Source organism: Molossus molossus, unplaced genomic scaffold (assembly GCF_014108415.1).
Source record: "Molossus molossus isolate mMolMol1 unplaced genomic scaffold, mMolMol1.p scaffold_m16_p_5, whole genome shotgun sequence".
Classification (NCBI taxonomy): Eukaryota; Metazoa; Chordata; class Mammalia; order Chiroptera; family Molossidae; genus Molossus; species Molossus molossus.
This window is the reverse complement of record NW_023425388.1, coordinates 43150812-43168866: the sequence shown is the minus strand read 5'-3', so window position 1 is coordinate 43168866 and position 18055 is coordinate 43150812.

Genomic DNA, 18055 nt, shown 5'->3' with positions numbered 1-18055 from the left:
TTTAAGAATTTTCTTCTCAAAATTCCGTATGGAATGTGCAAATTAATTAAGTTCTAGTGCAATAAACCAAAGATAATCAGCCTTAACCAACTGAAGAGCCACTATGTCATCCAGTAGTCAGAAAACCACCAAATAATTAAGCACATTTCTGATATAAAAAGGCACATAAACGTTTTATTATAAAATAACAGTGCACTCATTCTAATGAGCTAAATAAAGGTTGCTGCCTGATTCTCGATATTTCTCTACTCAGAAAGAGGTCTGGAATTAATATTAGGTTTCCAGGGCCCATCAAGTCCCTTGCTCCTGACTCGTCTGGTGTTCTAATGTCAGTAAATACACTTGCTAACCCAGTTTTCAAACTGATTATTTATGTCTAAAGGGCAATAATCATAGCAATAATATTATTTTTCATGTGCAGTGATTAAGAGGATGATTTTGTTTTTTAACAAACCTGAGTATATATGCAACTCTAGAATATTGCAGCAAACTATATGACCCCTCCAAGTCTCATCTGTCAAATGGGGATAGTCTCACTGGGTCATCAAAAAAATCACTTAAGGTCCTGTACTTGGCACAATGCCTGGTACACAGAAGGCAATTCAATAAAGGGCAACTATAATTTAGAGGTGTTTATGGAAAAGAGAAAAAAAGTCACTGGGGGATTAGGGTTTGGGTTTCTTGGGAGGACAAAGATTGGCTTGGTATTTTCATCTTTAATTTCTTCCAGAGGTACTTGCATTCGGTATTCATCCTTCATAACCCCATGAGCCCCTCGTAGGGCATTAATACATATGGTTCTGGCTCTGGTACCGGAATAAGGATGGATTGCTCAATAGGAATGGCTGCGTTTTTCATGTTTCAAGTGCTATTTTCCCTGAGGCTTTCAGCACGTCACCTTATTTCAGAAACCAGTGGCTCCTGTGTCTAGAAGACCACGTGCCAGGCTCACTGTCGGAGCTCCTGCTTATTCCCGGGAAGGTCATGGACAGAGAGAAGCTTGTGTACTCCAGGCGGGCGCGCCGCTACAGAGAGTGCGGTGCCTGATGGCGCTGGTTGCCGGGCGTCCTGAGGCCAGTGCTGCTTTCATCACTAATTCACAGGACTAACCGGCATTGCTGTGGCAGGCTGCACAGGAAACTCCCCTTGGTTCCCGAGCTATATTACATTTATGTAGTGCCACAGGCCATGTAAACTGAAACACTGAGGAAAGTGTATTTCTGTGATTCCATCAGGAAGGACTTGTGATTTTGCTTTTTGGTCTCTCAGTTGTGCTTACAGAGGTCCCCCTTTGCTTAATGGTCCGGAGTCTGCCCGAGCTAATTGTTTGATTGAATAACAACTCCCCGAGGAGCCGGGAATAAGGAGATGCTGGGTTTTCCAGCGCCTCACCCACTGCGTGAGCTGCATAACTACCTGTGCCCTCTGAGCCTCCAATGCCCTCTTCATAAAACAACAGCTATGGGGCCTTTCAGATGCCATCCCAGCTCTGAAGGTTTGTATTCTACTCCCGGCTTTTTCAAATTTACCCTTTTGTCAAGTATTTCATTTCTCTAATGATGCATACTATGGAACAGAATTAAATGCTACCTAGAAGATATATGTAATTAAGTTTGTACATTACTTTCTATATCTAATACGCCTTGGATTTTAATTTGATTCATAATTACTGACTTCAGGCTTAAAATATCTGTGTATTAAATAGAAATATTGCACCACTTTTATAGCCTCTTTTTCTCATATTAATAAAATCACACGAAACACCGCCCACACTGATGATAAGCCTCATTCCATCACCAGGAAGCATAATTAGCCAATTAAAGAGTTGGACTTACACTTACATTTATATTCTTGAGCTTTTGCTCTCATTTAAGTAAGGCTCTTGGTCTAAATCACAGCGATTATGATATGGCACTAAGTAAGTATGTCTGCTTTTCACATTACGTTTTTATTTCCCATTTTGCATTTTCTAATATAAAAGCTAGGTTTTTTTTACACTTTAATATACTACAGATTTTTTTAAATAATACCTTCTGAAAGTATAAGCACAAACATACACATAATGCATGGATTTTTGCCCCCTATAAACATGAGCTTGTATCCAGTCGATGCTGGTGGCCAGCCAACAGAAACATCAGTGCTTTCATTTAGAGAATTTTACACTTTCCCTACTATCTTCAAAACATACCCTTTGAGAGAAAGGTTACTCTCTTTAGCCTGGTTTCTCTGCCTATCTCTGTAATAATAGGACATATAAATCAGTTTCAGAAGCAGGACTCAGCAAACACAGGAGACTCTGGAGTGGGGACAGACTCAACTTCTAGGGAAACATCCCCTCACATCTAAAGGTCAGCTGGCCAAGTCCATGACGCATAAATGTATTGTGGTGGAGTAGACACGTTGGAGCATGCAGATTGAAGTTCAAGCCCAAGCTCTGCCTTTTACTAGTGGTATGACGTTGGGCAATAATTTCATGTTTGTAAGTTTTCATTTATTTATTTGTAAAATAAAGGAAATACTGCCTACTTCACAGGATTCATGCAAACATGAAATAAGATAATATACATAGCATGCTAATACAAAATAATCACCCATAAATCATGGTGGTTATTGTTATTTTATTGTCATTGCTATTTTTATTTCTATTACTATTAATAACTCAGAAAGAATGTGACCATGGGGCTAGTACACACCATGGTTCTGGCCAGGACATTCAGGCAGCAGCATTAGTGTCCCTCAGAGGGTGCTGCTGTGCCCGGGTAAGGGAATTGGAGCTCAAAGACATGCAGAAAACTGACAGCATTGAAGATCTCCAAGGAAGCTTAAAACATTTTCCTAGTTCTGCCTGAGGCTGCATTACTGCCTACCAAGCCCATTTCTGCCCTCTGGCACTTACTCCATTTCTCCATGCCCATGCCAGTCTTCCTAACTTACTTTGTGTCCCCCTTGTAAGAGTCATCACAACACCCCAGTTCAGTGACAGACAAGTTGGATGACTCTCGTCATGTCACTGCTCCCACTGGGAGAAGAGGGAGACAAGGGGATGAGACTCCAGCAGAGGGTGAGGGTTGAACTTGGCAAGTCACACACATACACACTCCACTGCTGATTATACAATCAATTTAGTGACGTATAGCAAAGTACTATTTCATTGAACTTTTATTTCAGTTACGCATGTGTCTGTGACTGTGAATACATGTGCGTAAATTGGGTTGCAACATAAAGCATATTTCTTTTTGTTCTCATTTGAAATGGGAGACCTTGGAGGTCCCTTTGAACTAGAAAACCTATGGTTCAATAATTATCCAAAATCTGTACAACTGAGATCCAAAATGGCAGTAGTTACAAAAGCATTGGTTTTATTGGGTTGGTCTATTTATTTCCCCCATAATAAGATGAGTTGTCAGGTCATCAGTAAATAAATGTGTTGAAAAATATAAGTATGGTCTACATTAATCATCCAAGAAGATGAGAAGTCTTCTGGGAATTAGTTTACCAGGTAGTGAACTCAGTGATTGGTGCGTGAAGAACGCTTTGGACTCTGACCCATCTCCTTAGCTCAGTAGCCCACTTTCGTACACAGTATTCCATCCAGGGAAACTGGGCCAGCTTGTGAAGACCTGAAGAGGGGAAAAAACTGGGGGGAGGAAGGGACGGGGGATTTTCTCCCAGCATGCATACATGCATGAACTCACATATTCACATAAGTGTGCACCAAGAAGCAAGAAGATGTACGACGTACCTGTCAAGCTTCTATAGGCCAATGGGAATATGTCATTGGTCCGTAACCAAGCAGGCCTGCCTGGGATTCCAAAGCTTTCTGAAACCTGTTTTTCCCTCTGCTTCTCCTTGGCACAGAATAAATTACTTCATTCTCCCTTCACCCAGGCAGTTAATTAATTTACATTGAGATCTATAATTGCCAAGGTGATTAGACATTCAAATGTTGGTCAGCATAGATTTTCCCTGTTTAAAAATGTAAACAGGAAAGTTTTTTTTATAATCAGAAAGTGCCCTGCAAGTATGAAATCAGAGCAAGGATATCTAGTCGGAAGGTGTCGCCTATTGGTTCTCCAAACAGTCACAGTGCAATGGGGCCAAACAGCTGCAAATGCTCATGTTGCAGCCCGGGCCCCTCTCCCTCTTTTCAACTCCTTGGCTCACACACTCCTATTAACACATTAGTTCTTTAGATGATGAAATGTGGTCAGCTTGGATTGAGCCACCAAATTCCATTGTCCTACATTGAGACCACACCCAAACCACTTTTTCTGCCCTTAGAAGTTCCAAACTGTGACTGTAGATGCATAGACCAGTCAGGCCCTTGGTTATTACTGAAAATGGTTAGTCTCAGTCATTATTAGTGAACTTTCTATCTCAACACCTCGAGGGGTGCAAGAATACAAAGTTCTGAGGATACCTTACCTTTATCACCATGTAGGAACACAAAGCCAAGAAGGAGACCCCCACATTCAGCATCTTCTTTCTATTCTAGTGGATCTTATGCAGTGGGCTTGTACTAAGGTACCTATTTTCTTTTAGTATTATTCAGCTGCTATTCTAGCATATTTTCCATATAAATAATGTATTAATAATTTGAACATGTGTCCTGGGAGAGGTTTGCAATTGGAAAAACTAAATAAATCTAAGAAATAAGCACCATAAACAGAGCACAGCTTTCTAAGTAGCTTTCCAAGGCTTGTTGCGATTAATTGTGAGCTTCAGAGTACAACCCATTATCATTTTATCGAATATGAGTCTCACATGCTTTGTGTCCATCATTTCAGGAATAAATACATTGTACCTCCCTTTACATGTCTTCAGTATTGACAAAGTCCCCTGCTTCAGGAATTTTGATTATTGATATGTTAACCATAATTTTTAAATCAGAACTCTAGACAGTTTCTGAGATTAAATTTGGCCCAATGTCATGCTCTCTTGTCAAATGTCTCATCCAATCAAATTTTGTCCATACCTTCACATTTACTTTGATGTTAAAATGAAATAGAAATTTAAAAGAAAAGAATTCGGATCCCATTTTAAACTGTTTTCAAATTACGTAACTACATTCAACAGCACTTGGGAATATTCACTGTCTCCCACCCCCCATTTCAGTCCATGCCCTTTGTATTGCCCCAATTTTACAGGATCTTATAAGTATAATATTCTACAACTTTACAACTAAAACAACAGCACATACATACACATCCTTGTATTAAATCTGGGCTAGCATGCGCACATATGTCCTCATTAAACCCTGAGTTTCTTCTGCCTTTGACTCAATTTTTGTGATACATGTTTTTTTTTTTATACTACCCTGAGTCATTTAGTTACTATTTATCAAATACTAGGATTTCTCAGTTATCTTATTGATTTGTGGAGACATTGAGTCAGAATACTTGAAACTGAGGCTGTGTCAGAGAAACAGACAGACGAGCCAGGAAGAAGCATGCTCTGCAGCGTGCAAGTGTGGCAGAGGGCACGCCCCGGGCACTGCCAGGAAAGGAGGGAGATTCCAGTGGTCGCCACATCACAGTTACATTTTGTGAGTACTTACTATGTTCACAGATCATGCCAAACACTTTCTGTGGGTGATCTCATTCAGCACCCATACAAGCCTTTGTTAACCCTGTTTTCTAGGTGTGGAAATAGGCTTAAAGCGGTCACTTATAATTGACAGAACCTGGATCTGAACCCAAATCTTCCTTATTCCAGAGACAGTGCTCTGGGATCTGCATCTGCTCCTGGACCAAATGTAATGCCCATTAGACGTCAGCTTCATATCTTTGCGTGTCATTCTGGCCTGGGCCCTTCAGTCCGTTTCTAGAACATTCCCACCTGCCTCGGAATGAATTGTGTCCTCTGGGTCCTGGAACCACGAAAATGTCTTCAGTGGGATAAGCAGTCAGGGGCCATATTTTTTAAAAATATTATTTTTTTTTCTTTATTGATTTTAGACAGAGAGGAAGGGAAAGGGAGAGAAAGAGAGAAACATCGATGAGAGAGAACATCAATTGGCCGCCTCCTGCATGCCCCCCACTGGGGATCAGGCCCACAACCTGGGCATGTGCCCTGGCTGGGAATCAAACCAGTGTCCTCTTGGTGCATGGGTCGATGCTCAACCAATGAATAATTTTAATTTTAATTTTTTACTTGGAGTAATTCTCATACCTAATGTAGTTTACCATTCCTGACTCCTCACATGTTCCCCCTCAACATGTTCTTTTTCGACTATTTATTATTATAATTAACATTAATTGGACACATCACTGTTCAAAATATGGAGGAAGACAGACCCCACCCCCCACTTTGGGCTTTTGATCCAAATATTTAGATTTTAAACACAATGTTTTTGGCAGGTTACTTCTGTATGAGGAAAATGAGCATTTGCAGGAAATGTCAGATGCTTATTTTATGATCAGCGTAAGGAGTAATTTACCCCACACAAAGATTTGGACTTGGCAAGCAAGCCCTGTCTACCTACCCACATGTGAGGAAGGCAAGAATAATGCTTCTTGCTCACCACAATTTTTAGAAAATGGACATTTTTAACTCTCAGTAGAATGCAGTGGCAGGAAGGGGCAGGGTAGGTGGCTGTTGGTGGCCAGCATGGCACCTGGATCAGAAGCATTAACAGAAGTCTTTGCCTACCCCTCCTTACAGCAATGGATAAATCCAGGCCAACTCCTTTGTGCTGAACATTTTTAAGAGACATGAAAGGGGACATATTTAGTCCACTTATTTCTCGTTCCCAGACTTACGAACAAGGCGCTCAGCACGTGAAGAGGATAAATCACTCCAGCATGCTAGCTTCAGAACTCTCTGCCCACGTAGCATTTTTCCCCTAGAGATATAGTCTGAAGCCCAGATAGGCAATGTTTTCCATTTAAGAAACTGTGCTCGTTTCATGTGACATGACATTGAAGACTATAAGAAAGAAGAGGATTCTAAACACAGGATTTGACAAAAAAAAAATTTTAATTTTTTTTTTTTTTGCATTTATTTTCAGATAAAGCAGGAGGGAGAGAGGAAAAGAGAGAGAGAGAGAGAGAGAAACATCAACGTGAAAGGGACACATCGAGTGGGGACAAACTGCAACCAAGGTCCATGCCCTTAGCGGGAACCGAACCCAGTCTCTCTGGACCGCAGGCCGACACTCTAACCGCTGAGCCAAACCTGCCAGGGCCAATTTTTTTTCCTTAATAGTTCTCAATCATAAAAATATGGTCTCCAGAAGACAGGAGAAAGTTACATCGCTTGGGTAACATTGCATAACAGTTGCAAATTTCCCCTGTAAGAAGACTATGCACTTTCTCAGCTCAGAAAGCTGGAAGGTTTATTAATGATGGATGAGCAGGCATGAGTGTTAAGTCTAAACGAAGCATGGAACAGAAAAGAAATCTAGTCCAGGGCCTTCATTCTCTAGTTAAGCAGGAGATCGTCTGTGCTATTCATGGCTGTGCAGTTGGTAAGTAGTAGAGTTGGGACATGAATACAGATTCTTTGGGTCATTTAATCTAGAGCCCTTGCCAACGTTCCCATGCTGCCCCTGCTTTTTTAATCCACAACACAAAACCATACAAGAATGAATATGCAACTCTAAATCCCCAGGTTCTGAATCTGGGCATCTTCACAAAGCACGTGGGCCCAGAGATGAGGACCATTAACCATGGATCATCCCCCAACAAGTCCCAAGATATCTTAACAGAAGACACTTTGAACATGGCTTCTATTCAGCCTGCAGGTAAAACATCCCATCCAGGGTCCAATCTGATTGGTCAGAACCTGTGTTCTACTAGTTGTTAGATATTTTGAACATTACCCCTGCTTACTGGGAGATCCTGAAGTTACCAAACCATTGAATTTACACATTCCTTTAATTATACTTACAGGAGGCAATATTTGCAGCTTGTTAAGACCAAATTATTCAGGTAATATGGAGAAAATGTTTAAATTACTCTGCGGAAAGCAACAGAGCCACCCCTTCTAGCTGCCTTAATTTTCTCTCCCGTAGTTGTAAATTCTAGCCATGTGAAAACAAGACATCTGATGAAGGGTAGCCTTTTAAATGTTTGCTTAATAGTCTCAAATAACCACTATTGAAAGCTATTAAAAGGTCATGCTCTTTCCATCTTGTTCATCACACAGCTTTGGCACCTTGTTTACAAAAATAACTGAAATTATTTTTTTTTAAAAAAAGGATCCACTGGGTTGTTGTACACCTGACATAAAATTGCATTATTGTAAACCAGTTCAATTTTTTAAAATCATCCAATCTCTCAGCCTATTGATGAAATAACAAACTCTCACTGCTCTGTAATAAATATTGTATGTGTCAATTAAATTATAAGAGAGCTTGGAATTTTGCCCCTTGGCATCTGGCATGGTGCCTCGGACTTAGGTTTCCTCATCTCATTTTGCTGTAGCAAAACTGTGGTGTTGTAATCTAAGGGCTAACGTTTTTAATTAGCCTTTAAGAACAAACCCACAATATTGGCAAGTGCCTCTAATAGCAGGGACCTTTAGAGATGATGTCACGTTTTACATGGAGAAAGATTAGTTTCTGCTGTGACATGGTGTTTCTGCTGTGGCATTTGGATGATTTTTTTAAAAGCTACTCCATAAATTTAGCAATATATGACTTGTACAGTATCTTAAGCTTTGAACACAACGTTCTCTTTTTCTTCATATCCTTGGTGTTTTATTGTGTGTTTTTTTAAATGACATTTTTTATTAGTGATGATTTTCAGTTGACTAATAAGTATAATATCTTCGTAGTATGTTGTGTGAGTGAGCTAAGGATAACCTATCCCTTCTGAATCAGCCACCATGTGGCCTTCAGGGAGGACCGATGACCCTGCTCAGGGCTGAAATATATAACTCTCCAAAACCAGCCTAGCCTTTTGTATCATAGCACGTTCTGATATAAGGTCATAAATGTTTCGCACCCATTTCAATCAGTTCTATTTGCAAACTTACTCCATGTGTGAACTCGCCTGCTGAAAGATTTGATGGAACGTCAGGTTTTTAATCCCTCCTCGAGTCAAAATCAGTAACATCATACCTTTTTCTCCCATATAACTATCGAAGTCATCCTTGAGAGAATGGTCCAGGAAAGACTATCTAAAACTCATTTCAGAAAGGCCAAATGTTGGATCTCGTTATTTCTGTCTCGTCTGGGAATGTGGGGCATCATTGCTAACTGTCTGAGCAGAACATCACACAATCTGCTTTGGTTGTTTTTCCAGCTGAATATTAGCCTGACTTCAAACAATTCAGGTCTGCAGAACCAATTCAGATTCAAAGAACAACATGAATGCATTCCCTAAGTAAGGAAAAATAAGAGAAAGAAATCAGGATACCCTGACTAGTCTTAGATTTCTTAGATGAAATGTTAATACTCTGAGTTAAAGAAGGCTTACAATGTGTTAAAGAAAATTTAAAAATTGAGTGATATCAATGCCAGGTACTGTGTGGCCTATGGGCATAGCAGGGTTGGAGTAAGAGTCCAGAGGTTTGGTACCAGCCCCTCCACTAACTGATTCCGCCTAGTTGGGCAGAACATTTCCCTTCCTGAAGCTCGATTTTCTCATCTGTAAAATGATGAAGTTGGCCTTGGCTCCCGAAGGTCCCATTCAATTCTAACATGTTGAGGTTGTGAGTCTATAAAATATTTGAAAAGGCTAAAATAGGAGGAGGAGGCAGATGGTATATTGGGCTCCAGAGCTCTGACTGGAAGAGTAATGGGCATCAAGAAGTGGAAAAAAGAAGACACCATTGTATTCAAAACAAATAAAAAGTTTTAGAAGACCTAGAAAGTAACTGACGAAGGTAAAAACTAACAGCAAAGTACATTTCCAAAGATGTGGAAAGTAAAACTGGTGAACAAAACAAATAAATGGGAGGCCTGGGAAGTAGGTTCTTCAGGTTGTTGGTGTAGACAGTTTCTCCTGTAAATGGAGAGGAAGCCATCCACCTCTGACCCTCTCCCGAACCACTAGCTGGGTGCTCACTCAGGGAGAGCAGGCAGGATTCTCCGCCCTGGGGTTAAGAAGAGATTTCACAAGTCAGGATGGAGCCCATCTTAGTCACGATGGAGCAAAGGGGGCAGATGGAGTGGTTGGCTCTGGCCTCTGCTTCAACAACAGGCGTGAATGGCGGGACACACGTGGGGCCGTGGAGCCTGACTCTGGTGTGTCAGGGTGGTTTCCATGTGGGGAGAAGGAACAGGTGCATATACTGAAAGCTGGATGTAGGCCAGTTCTAAAATACATTTATGGGTCTGGGTCCAGGGCTGTTTTTATGCTTTATGCTATGTCTTCCAGAAACTATCCTCCTATTCCTCAAAGAAAGGAAAAATAATTCTAGCCTTAGCGTTCTCTTTTAAAAGAATAAACTGGCCATCTTAGCCCCAACATTCCTAGAAAACTATTCCTTTTGCAAGTTATTTCTCAGTCATGATTTCCATTTACAATGTTAAGTCTAGCAGGATGTTACATATCAACACTGCCATACATAAGCACTCTAGACATACTTTCCACTGGTCTACACCTCCCCCCACACACAAAAATTTGGGTTGAAATTCTTACCAGAAGGAAGAAGGAAAGGGAACTCACATTTGTTGACATCTGCTTTGTAACAGGCCCTTTCCCATATACCATTGGACCTCCATATCCACCCCACTGAGCGGACCCTCATTCACAGAGAAGGACACCAAAGTTCAAGGGCTTCCACCTTCACATGGCTCCCTCTTGCTAAATAATTTTAATATGTGTGCTTTAAGAAAGCAGGCGTGATCATTAAGAAATGTGATCTCTCTGTCGTGTGTTCAGTGTAGACGGAAACACCTGTAACAAGGTTAACAGTGGTGCAGATGCGACCTGGACAGCCTGCGCTCTCCGGGGCGAAATGGGCTGTTGACTGTATTGCGAAATGTCTGAGTACACACAGACAGGCCATAGTCTGACTTTCAGAGGACTAACCCTTGTGTCTCCCTAGAGTACTTCCACCCACGATTGAGCAACCAGCTTTGAAAATCTCTCGAAGGAAGAGTGAAAGGTGGAAGTGATAGGAAGTGACAGGGTGACCCAGGGAAGTTGATGAAGGGCATTGGGTGAAGGGGCATCAAGGGCACAGGACACAGAATGAGAAAGACGGCTCCAAATGGGACTGAGGTCACCCGGGACCCTTTTGCCAATGAGGCAAATTTGGGAAATGGCTGATGGAGCCAAGTTTTCCAAAGAAATAATGCAGAGTGGATTTTGATTCTCCTGTGACTTAATAAAGAATAGCCTTTTATTTGTTTCACTTCCTTGGATAAATAAATCAAACCCACGTTGCTATATTTGGCCTCAGATTCCCTTCGATTCTAGATCCATATCACTAACTTTAATATGTTGGTCATTAAAATGTAGCCCAAAGAAAACCTAACTTATGAAAAACTAAAAAGATTAGCAAGCAGTGAATGTTAGGATTACTTTTTTTTAAGTGTATTCAAATGCAACATTTGTATTACTTCAGTCTTTTATTTCCAGTTGAGAACACAGTATTTTTAAAGACCAAATGCGAACACATTCTGAAAGGTTGTGTCTGTTCCTAACCTCCTTGGACATGGGCAGTTGTGCCAACAATAGAAATCAGCATTCGGAACACGTGACTCCCCTCTTCAATGGGGTCATAAAAATATTACAAGTAAATGCTAAAATAATGACTTTCTTTGGACATCTTTTTTAATTAGAGCTGAAAGAGTTTAGAAAAATAATAACCACCTGGCAAGCCAGCTCCTCTTTGAAAGCTGAATTAAAATCAAATGAAAGAAATAATTAGGACAGCTGGAAATAATAAAAACAATAGATAGCAGACACATCTTTGACAAAACACAACAAACCAAAGAGACATTACAGAGTAAAATCTCAATTGTGTCCTAGCTCACTAATTCTGTCTCCTTTTCTTCCCTCAATTCTTGATCACAATGAGAAACACTGTATATCAATATGGGAAGCCCAAAGCAGTAGCATTGTTATAGCCTAAACGGGCATGGCAATAACAGGGGTAGTAGCTGTTGTGGGAATATATCTAAATAGACACAATACTGCAATTTGAATGACTCACCATTTCTCCTTTTTTGTCCCTAATATAGAGTGCTAATTTTTACTTCTTGCAAGTTGTTTGTAGACTAATACCTACTTTTTGATGTATGGATCAGATCTTAAATTTGGTTTTACTAATATGAGGCTTATTTGATTTTTGGGGTTTTTTTTTATCCTCACCTGAGGACATTTTTGCATTTATCTTCAGATAGAGCAGGAGGGAGAGAGGGAGGAAAAGAGAGAGAGAAACATCAACGTGAGAGAGACACATCGACTGGTTGCCACCCACACAACCCCAACTGGGGTAGAAGACAAACTGCAACCGAGGTATCTGCCCTTAGCGGGAACCGAACCGGACCTCTCTGGTCCGCAGGCCAACACTCTAACCGCTGAGCCAAACTGGCCAGGGCCTTTTTTGTTTTTTATTGTCCTAATTCAAAATGATCCCTGAACTGTGGCTGGTCTACACAAAAAACAGAAACAGAAACACCTCACCTGAGCTGAAGTATGCCCCTCCTCTAAAATGCAGAAGCTTCTTAGTCCCTGTTTATCGACATAGCATGTATTTTCTTTCTGCTTTGCAGAAGGGGGAGGCAAAGCCAGATGCCAACATGCTAACAGTGGTTTTCTCTGGGAAATGGAATCACTGACAATTTGTATGTCCTATGTTCTTTCTGTATTATTAAAATTTTTATAATTTAAAACCAAACATAATTTCATATAAATTCTTCAATCCTATGAATGGATTGGGCAGGGGGATGTGGCGAACAATGACCCAGAAACACATTAACAACATACACACTGATGGACATTAAACATCAGCTAGGGGCAATGGGAAAGGGATGCAGGGAATGGAGTCCACAGACTGCAGCCCCATTAAAGTGCAAATCACTGGCACTGTAAGTTACTGCAGTGCGGGGAAGGGTCCCAGAGTACACCAGCGACTTCCTGGCTGCACGGAATGGAGCAGAGAGCTCCATGTGGATCTGGAAACCAGGTTATCCAGATGTCCAAGGGATGACATCATACATGGGGGTGTGAAAGCCACTTAATCTCATCAGTCTCTTTGCCATCAGAATATCTTCTTTTCCACAGGCAAAGCTTCTGCTTAAAGTTAATGGAAACTGAGAGAATTGGGACATTTCTCCCTTTACTTTTTCACTCTGTCAAACCAAGATAAAGGTTTTATTTGAACTTTTTTATTTGAAGAGGAGCACCACCTGAATGAAATGTGGTCATGATCAGAAATCTTAAGAATTTAAAAATTTCCAGACAGTCACGTATGTGGTACAATGCCTTGAAGAATTAGGAGGAAAATTATTATGAACAAAAGCATAGCTATTTAAGCGGTCTTCCCTGAAACAAAAAGATTTTCCACCAACATACATTTATAAAATTAATGCCTATAAAGAAGGTAAAAAAAATGAAAAGGAAATTTAAATTAAAGTTTTAATTTAATCAAAATGATTCGGGATTTTACTTTTAGTACACTGGCAAATGTAACTTCTTAAAATTTAAATAGCACTAGCTAGTTCAACGTTTTTTTCCTGAACGTTTAATTTGGCCATGACCCCTTCTTTGAAAAATTCAATTTAAAGTCTTGCTTCTACATGTTTAATAATTGGGTTTAATCTTCCACAGTCTGACCAATTTGGAAGTCAAGAGTATATGTAAGTAGAAAGATTACTGATTTTTTTTAAACCAATTCAGCAATTAACTAAAATTAATTAATGATCTTGAATGATATGTTGGATATCTATGAACTACATAATGGTGTTCACCAAATATTTGTTCAGTGAATAAATGAATGAATGATCAAATTATACTCACTTTTCTCATGTCACTAGATGATGCGCTCAAACCTTCTATGACCTATGTATTCCTGCTAAACTAGAGCAACAGTTCTTAAACAGAATCAGTCGGTGAGTACCAACCCGTTGACCAGCGTCAGCCTGAGATGGAATTTCAAGAACTTGCACACAGTGAGAGAAAGCACTGCGGATGAGAGAGTTGGTTACTCATAAGGCTGAATGTGTTCAGTTTAAAGGGCTCTCCTATACTCAGTTTGTCCTTTGTGTTTCTTTGGAGCAGACATGTCTTTTCGTGCATGAAATGACTTTTCTTTTAAGCAGCAAACACGATTAAAAAAAAATATGTTTCATGCATCGGGCAAAGCCCAGCTCTCAGCCCCTCTCCACACCCTTGCCTTGGTCCATTCCCATCTTCACTGTAATCTGGGTTTGATTCTGTGTCCAGCCCTGGCCCGGGCCCCTGCCCAGACAGCATAACCAGATAAGGCCCAGCTCAGAACCTCAGTGCCTGGTCCCACAGACAGCACATCAGTGACTCCACGGGGTGAGATTCCCCATTACCGTCATTTTTCCATTGAGACACAATCCAGAGAGGTGACTGGCAATTTCCTGTCACACAAAAAAGAAGCAAGGAGAAGAACATTTTATTTAATCTTTTCAACTCTCCGAAAAGAGAAGATGTCAACCACATTTCCTATCAAAGGAAACGGAGCCTCACAAGGCTTGCCTATGGTTTCCCAAAGATCACAGAGCCAAGAGGCACTGAGGCCTGGCTTTGAGAGAAACGCATTCAACTCCAAAGTCTATATAGCTCTAAATTCTTAGTAGCTTTTGAAAGGTTTCTCTCACAACAAGTCAATAGAAGCCAGAGAATTTTAAGGAAGAATTTGACTCCTCTCCTGGGCAGAATATTTAAGTCATACATTATCGTTTGTTTTCAGGAAAACCAGTACAATTATGCAACATAAATTCTTTTAAAGCATCTGGGACTTCAGTTCAATTTAAAATCCTGTGGGGTTTATTACCGGAATGAGTGATAATAAAATATAGGCATGCAAATGAAGAGATAAAAAAAAGTACAGAGCACATGAAATTTAGTGCACACGACTTGTAATTCCACGCCAAATTGTTGCAAAAGATAGTGGCTATGCAATGCCATGTTAAAACTGTGGTTTATGATATTTATAACTTGAGAGTATGGTTATAATATTCTGTTGTCATGAATGTATATTATAAAACAGACTAGTGAATTAGTTCCTGGTGTTAATAGGAGGAGGAGGAGGGTTCACCCAATGCTGTCATTAGTTTTATTTCCAAAATAAAGGTCCCTGCTTCCACTACAATAATAATACACCACAATGAAAATCTTGTGAAAATAGAGATTCTCTATATTTTAGTGTTTTTTTTCTAAGAGCTCATTTGGGGCCAATGTAATTCTATCAGTATTTATTAAATACCCAAAATGTAAAAGCTAATATATTTGAGACTCTGGGGGTGAGGGAGGAAGGAATAAAAATTGAACCTTATACCCTGGCTGGTTTGGCTCAGCGGTTGGAGCATCGGCCTGCCAACCAATGAGTCTCAGGTTTGATTTTGGTCAAGGGCATGTACCTCGGTTGCAGTTCATCCCCAGCCCTGGTCGGAGTCATGCAGGATGGGCAACCAGCTGATGTGTCCCTCTTGTGTTGATGTTTCTCTCTCTCTCCCTCCGTCCCTCCCACTCTATCTAAAGATAAGTAGAAAAAATGTCCATGGGTGAGGATTTAAAAAATAAAATTAAAGTCCCCTTTTCTCCACACCCTCGCCAACACTTGTTGTTTGATGATTTGTTGATGGTGCCCATTCTGACAGGTGTGAGGTGATACCTCATTGTTGTTTTAATTTGCATCTCTCTGATGATTAGTGATGATGAGCATTTCTTCATGTTTCTTAGCCATTTGTATGTCCTGTTTGGAGAGGTGTCTATTTAGTTCCTCTGCCCATTTTTAATTGGGTTCTTTGTCTTCCTTTTGTAGAGACTCTAGTGCACTGCTGGTGGGAATGCAGACTGGTGCCGCCACTATGGAAAACAATATGGTGTTATCTCAAAAAATTAAAAATTGAACTTCCATTTGACCCAGTGATCCCACTTCTAGGAATATACCCTAAGAAGCCTGAAACACCAATCAGAAATAATATATGTACCCCCGTGTTTGTCGCAGCACTATTTACAATAGCTAAGATCTGGAAACAGCCCAAGTGTCCATCAGTAGACGAATGGATAAAAAGCAGTGGTACATATACACAATGGAGTACTATGCAGCTGTAAGAAAGAAAGATCTCTTATCCTTTGAGACTACATGGAGGGACCTGGAAAGTATCATCCTAAGTGAAACAAGTCAAACAGAGAAAGACAAGTTTCATATGATCTCACTTATTTGTGGAATATAATGAACATAATAGTCTGAGGAATGGGGTAGTCTCAGAGATGTGGAAGTGGGGTACAGACTGACAATCCCCGAAAGAGGGGGTGGTGGGGGAGAGATAAACCACAGAACTTACATGCATGTATGCATGAACAGTGGACATGGACAACAAACTGGGGAGGGGGCCGGGAGGGAGGGGCGGAATCAGTGGGGGAAAAAGGAGAAACATCTGTAACAAAAATTAATTAATAAAAAAATTAAATTAAATTAAAAATTAAAATTAAAATTAAAAAAATAATAATAAATAAAATTTTTAAAAAAATTGAACCTTATAATCCTTACCCTCGAGGGGATCACAACCTAGAGAGAGGCAGGTACATGTGTGAAGGATCTGAACCAGGACTATGGAAATTGTTGCAGTGGCCAAGTTACAGGCTCCCACCTCCAGACTCCTCTTCTCCCATCCTCCGTTCATTTCACTGTCCTGCATACAGCTCTTCATTACTCAGAAAATGTAGTCCGGATTCAGGACACAGACCATCAGCATGTGTCTGAAACTACCTTCCCATATTCAAAGGACACTCTAGAGAATAATGAGTAAGAAAAGAATTGATTCCACTCAGAAAGACTAAGGACACTAGTGTTGCATGGCCACGCACTGTCTCTGCAGCACTCATCACTTCCTCATTTTTGCCTCCAACAAGAGTTAACTTCTTAAGAAGGATAGAGTCACACAACCAGGGAGCAGCAGGGCACGCCCCTGTAGGACGGATACAGAAGGAAACAAAAGAGTACGTTGTTGTGAAAGAAATGAACTAATATGGGCTTCTCCTTTTCCAGCCCCACCCCCCACCAGCCCCAGCCCCCTAAAGGGGAGAGCATTGTACTTCTAAATGTCTCCGGTCTGTGTGTACTTCACCCAGGAAAAACACTGCTCTGAGATCACCCCTGAAGATAGAGGGGGTGGTGAGATTTGGAGATAAAGAAGATGGTTGGAATTCATTAGGCTGATGCACAAGACTTGAGGAATCTTCGAATGGGAAGGCTTTCTTCTTTTTGTTTTTGTTTTTTTATATATATTTTTTCTTTATTGATTTTAGAGAGAGAAGAAGGGAGAGATGGAAACACTGATGAGAGAGAACATCGATTGGCCGTCTCCTGCATGCCCTCCACTGGGGATCTGGCCCACAACCTGGGCATGTGCTCTGACTGGGAATTGAACTGGCAACCTCTTGGTAGTGGGTCGATGCTCAACCACTGAGCCATACCAGCTGGGCAAGGCTTTCTTCTTTGGATTGGAGTACTTCAGTGAGTGTAGAGACGGGCTCTTCTTTCACACATCACCCCGAACACCACAGTGCGCCTCTAGAACTGGACACTCTAAGAACACAGCAGGTCGCGGGGCCCTGAGCACTCAGTGGGGAGCAAATCTGACAGAGCTTCCAGTACAGCCAGAGCAGCCCAACACCAGCACCATGTAGAGAGATCAGGAGCTAAGATGGCAGCACCATGGACTGGTGATGGGGATCCCCTTCACGAGCACCAAACGAGCCCAATTTTCTGTGTAATCCCAAAGAAAGAGCAAAGACTGACTCTTCCACCAGCTAAGTGAGGGGGTAGCTCAGAGAAATCTATATTTGATTTAGAGATTTAAGAATGCACCTTCTATCATGTTCTAAAATCTTTATATTACCAGACATAGTTCAGGGGCTGTTTCCAGATAAGGATGCTCAAACCGCTGTGTTTCAGA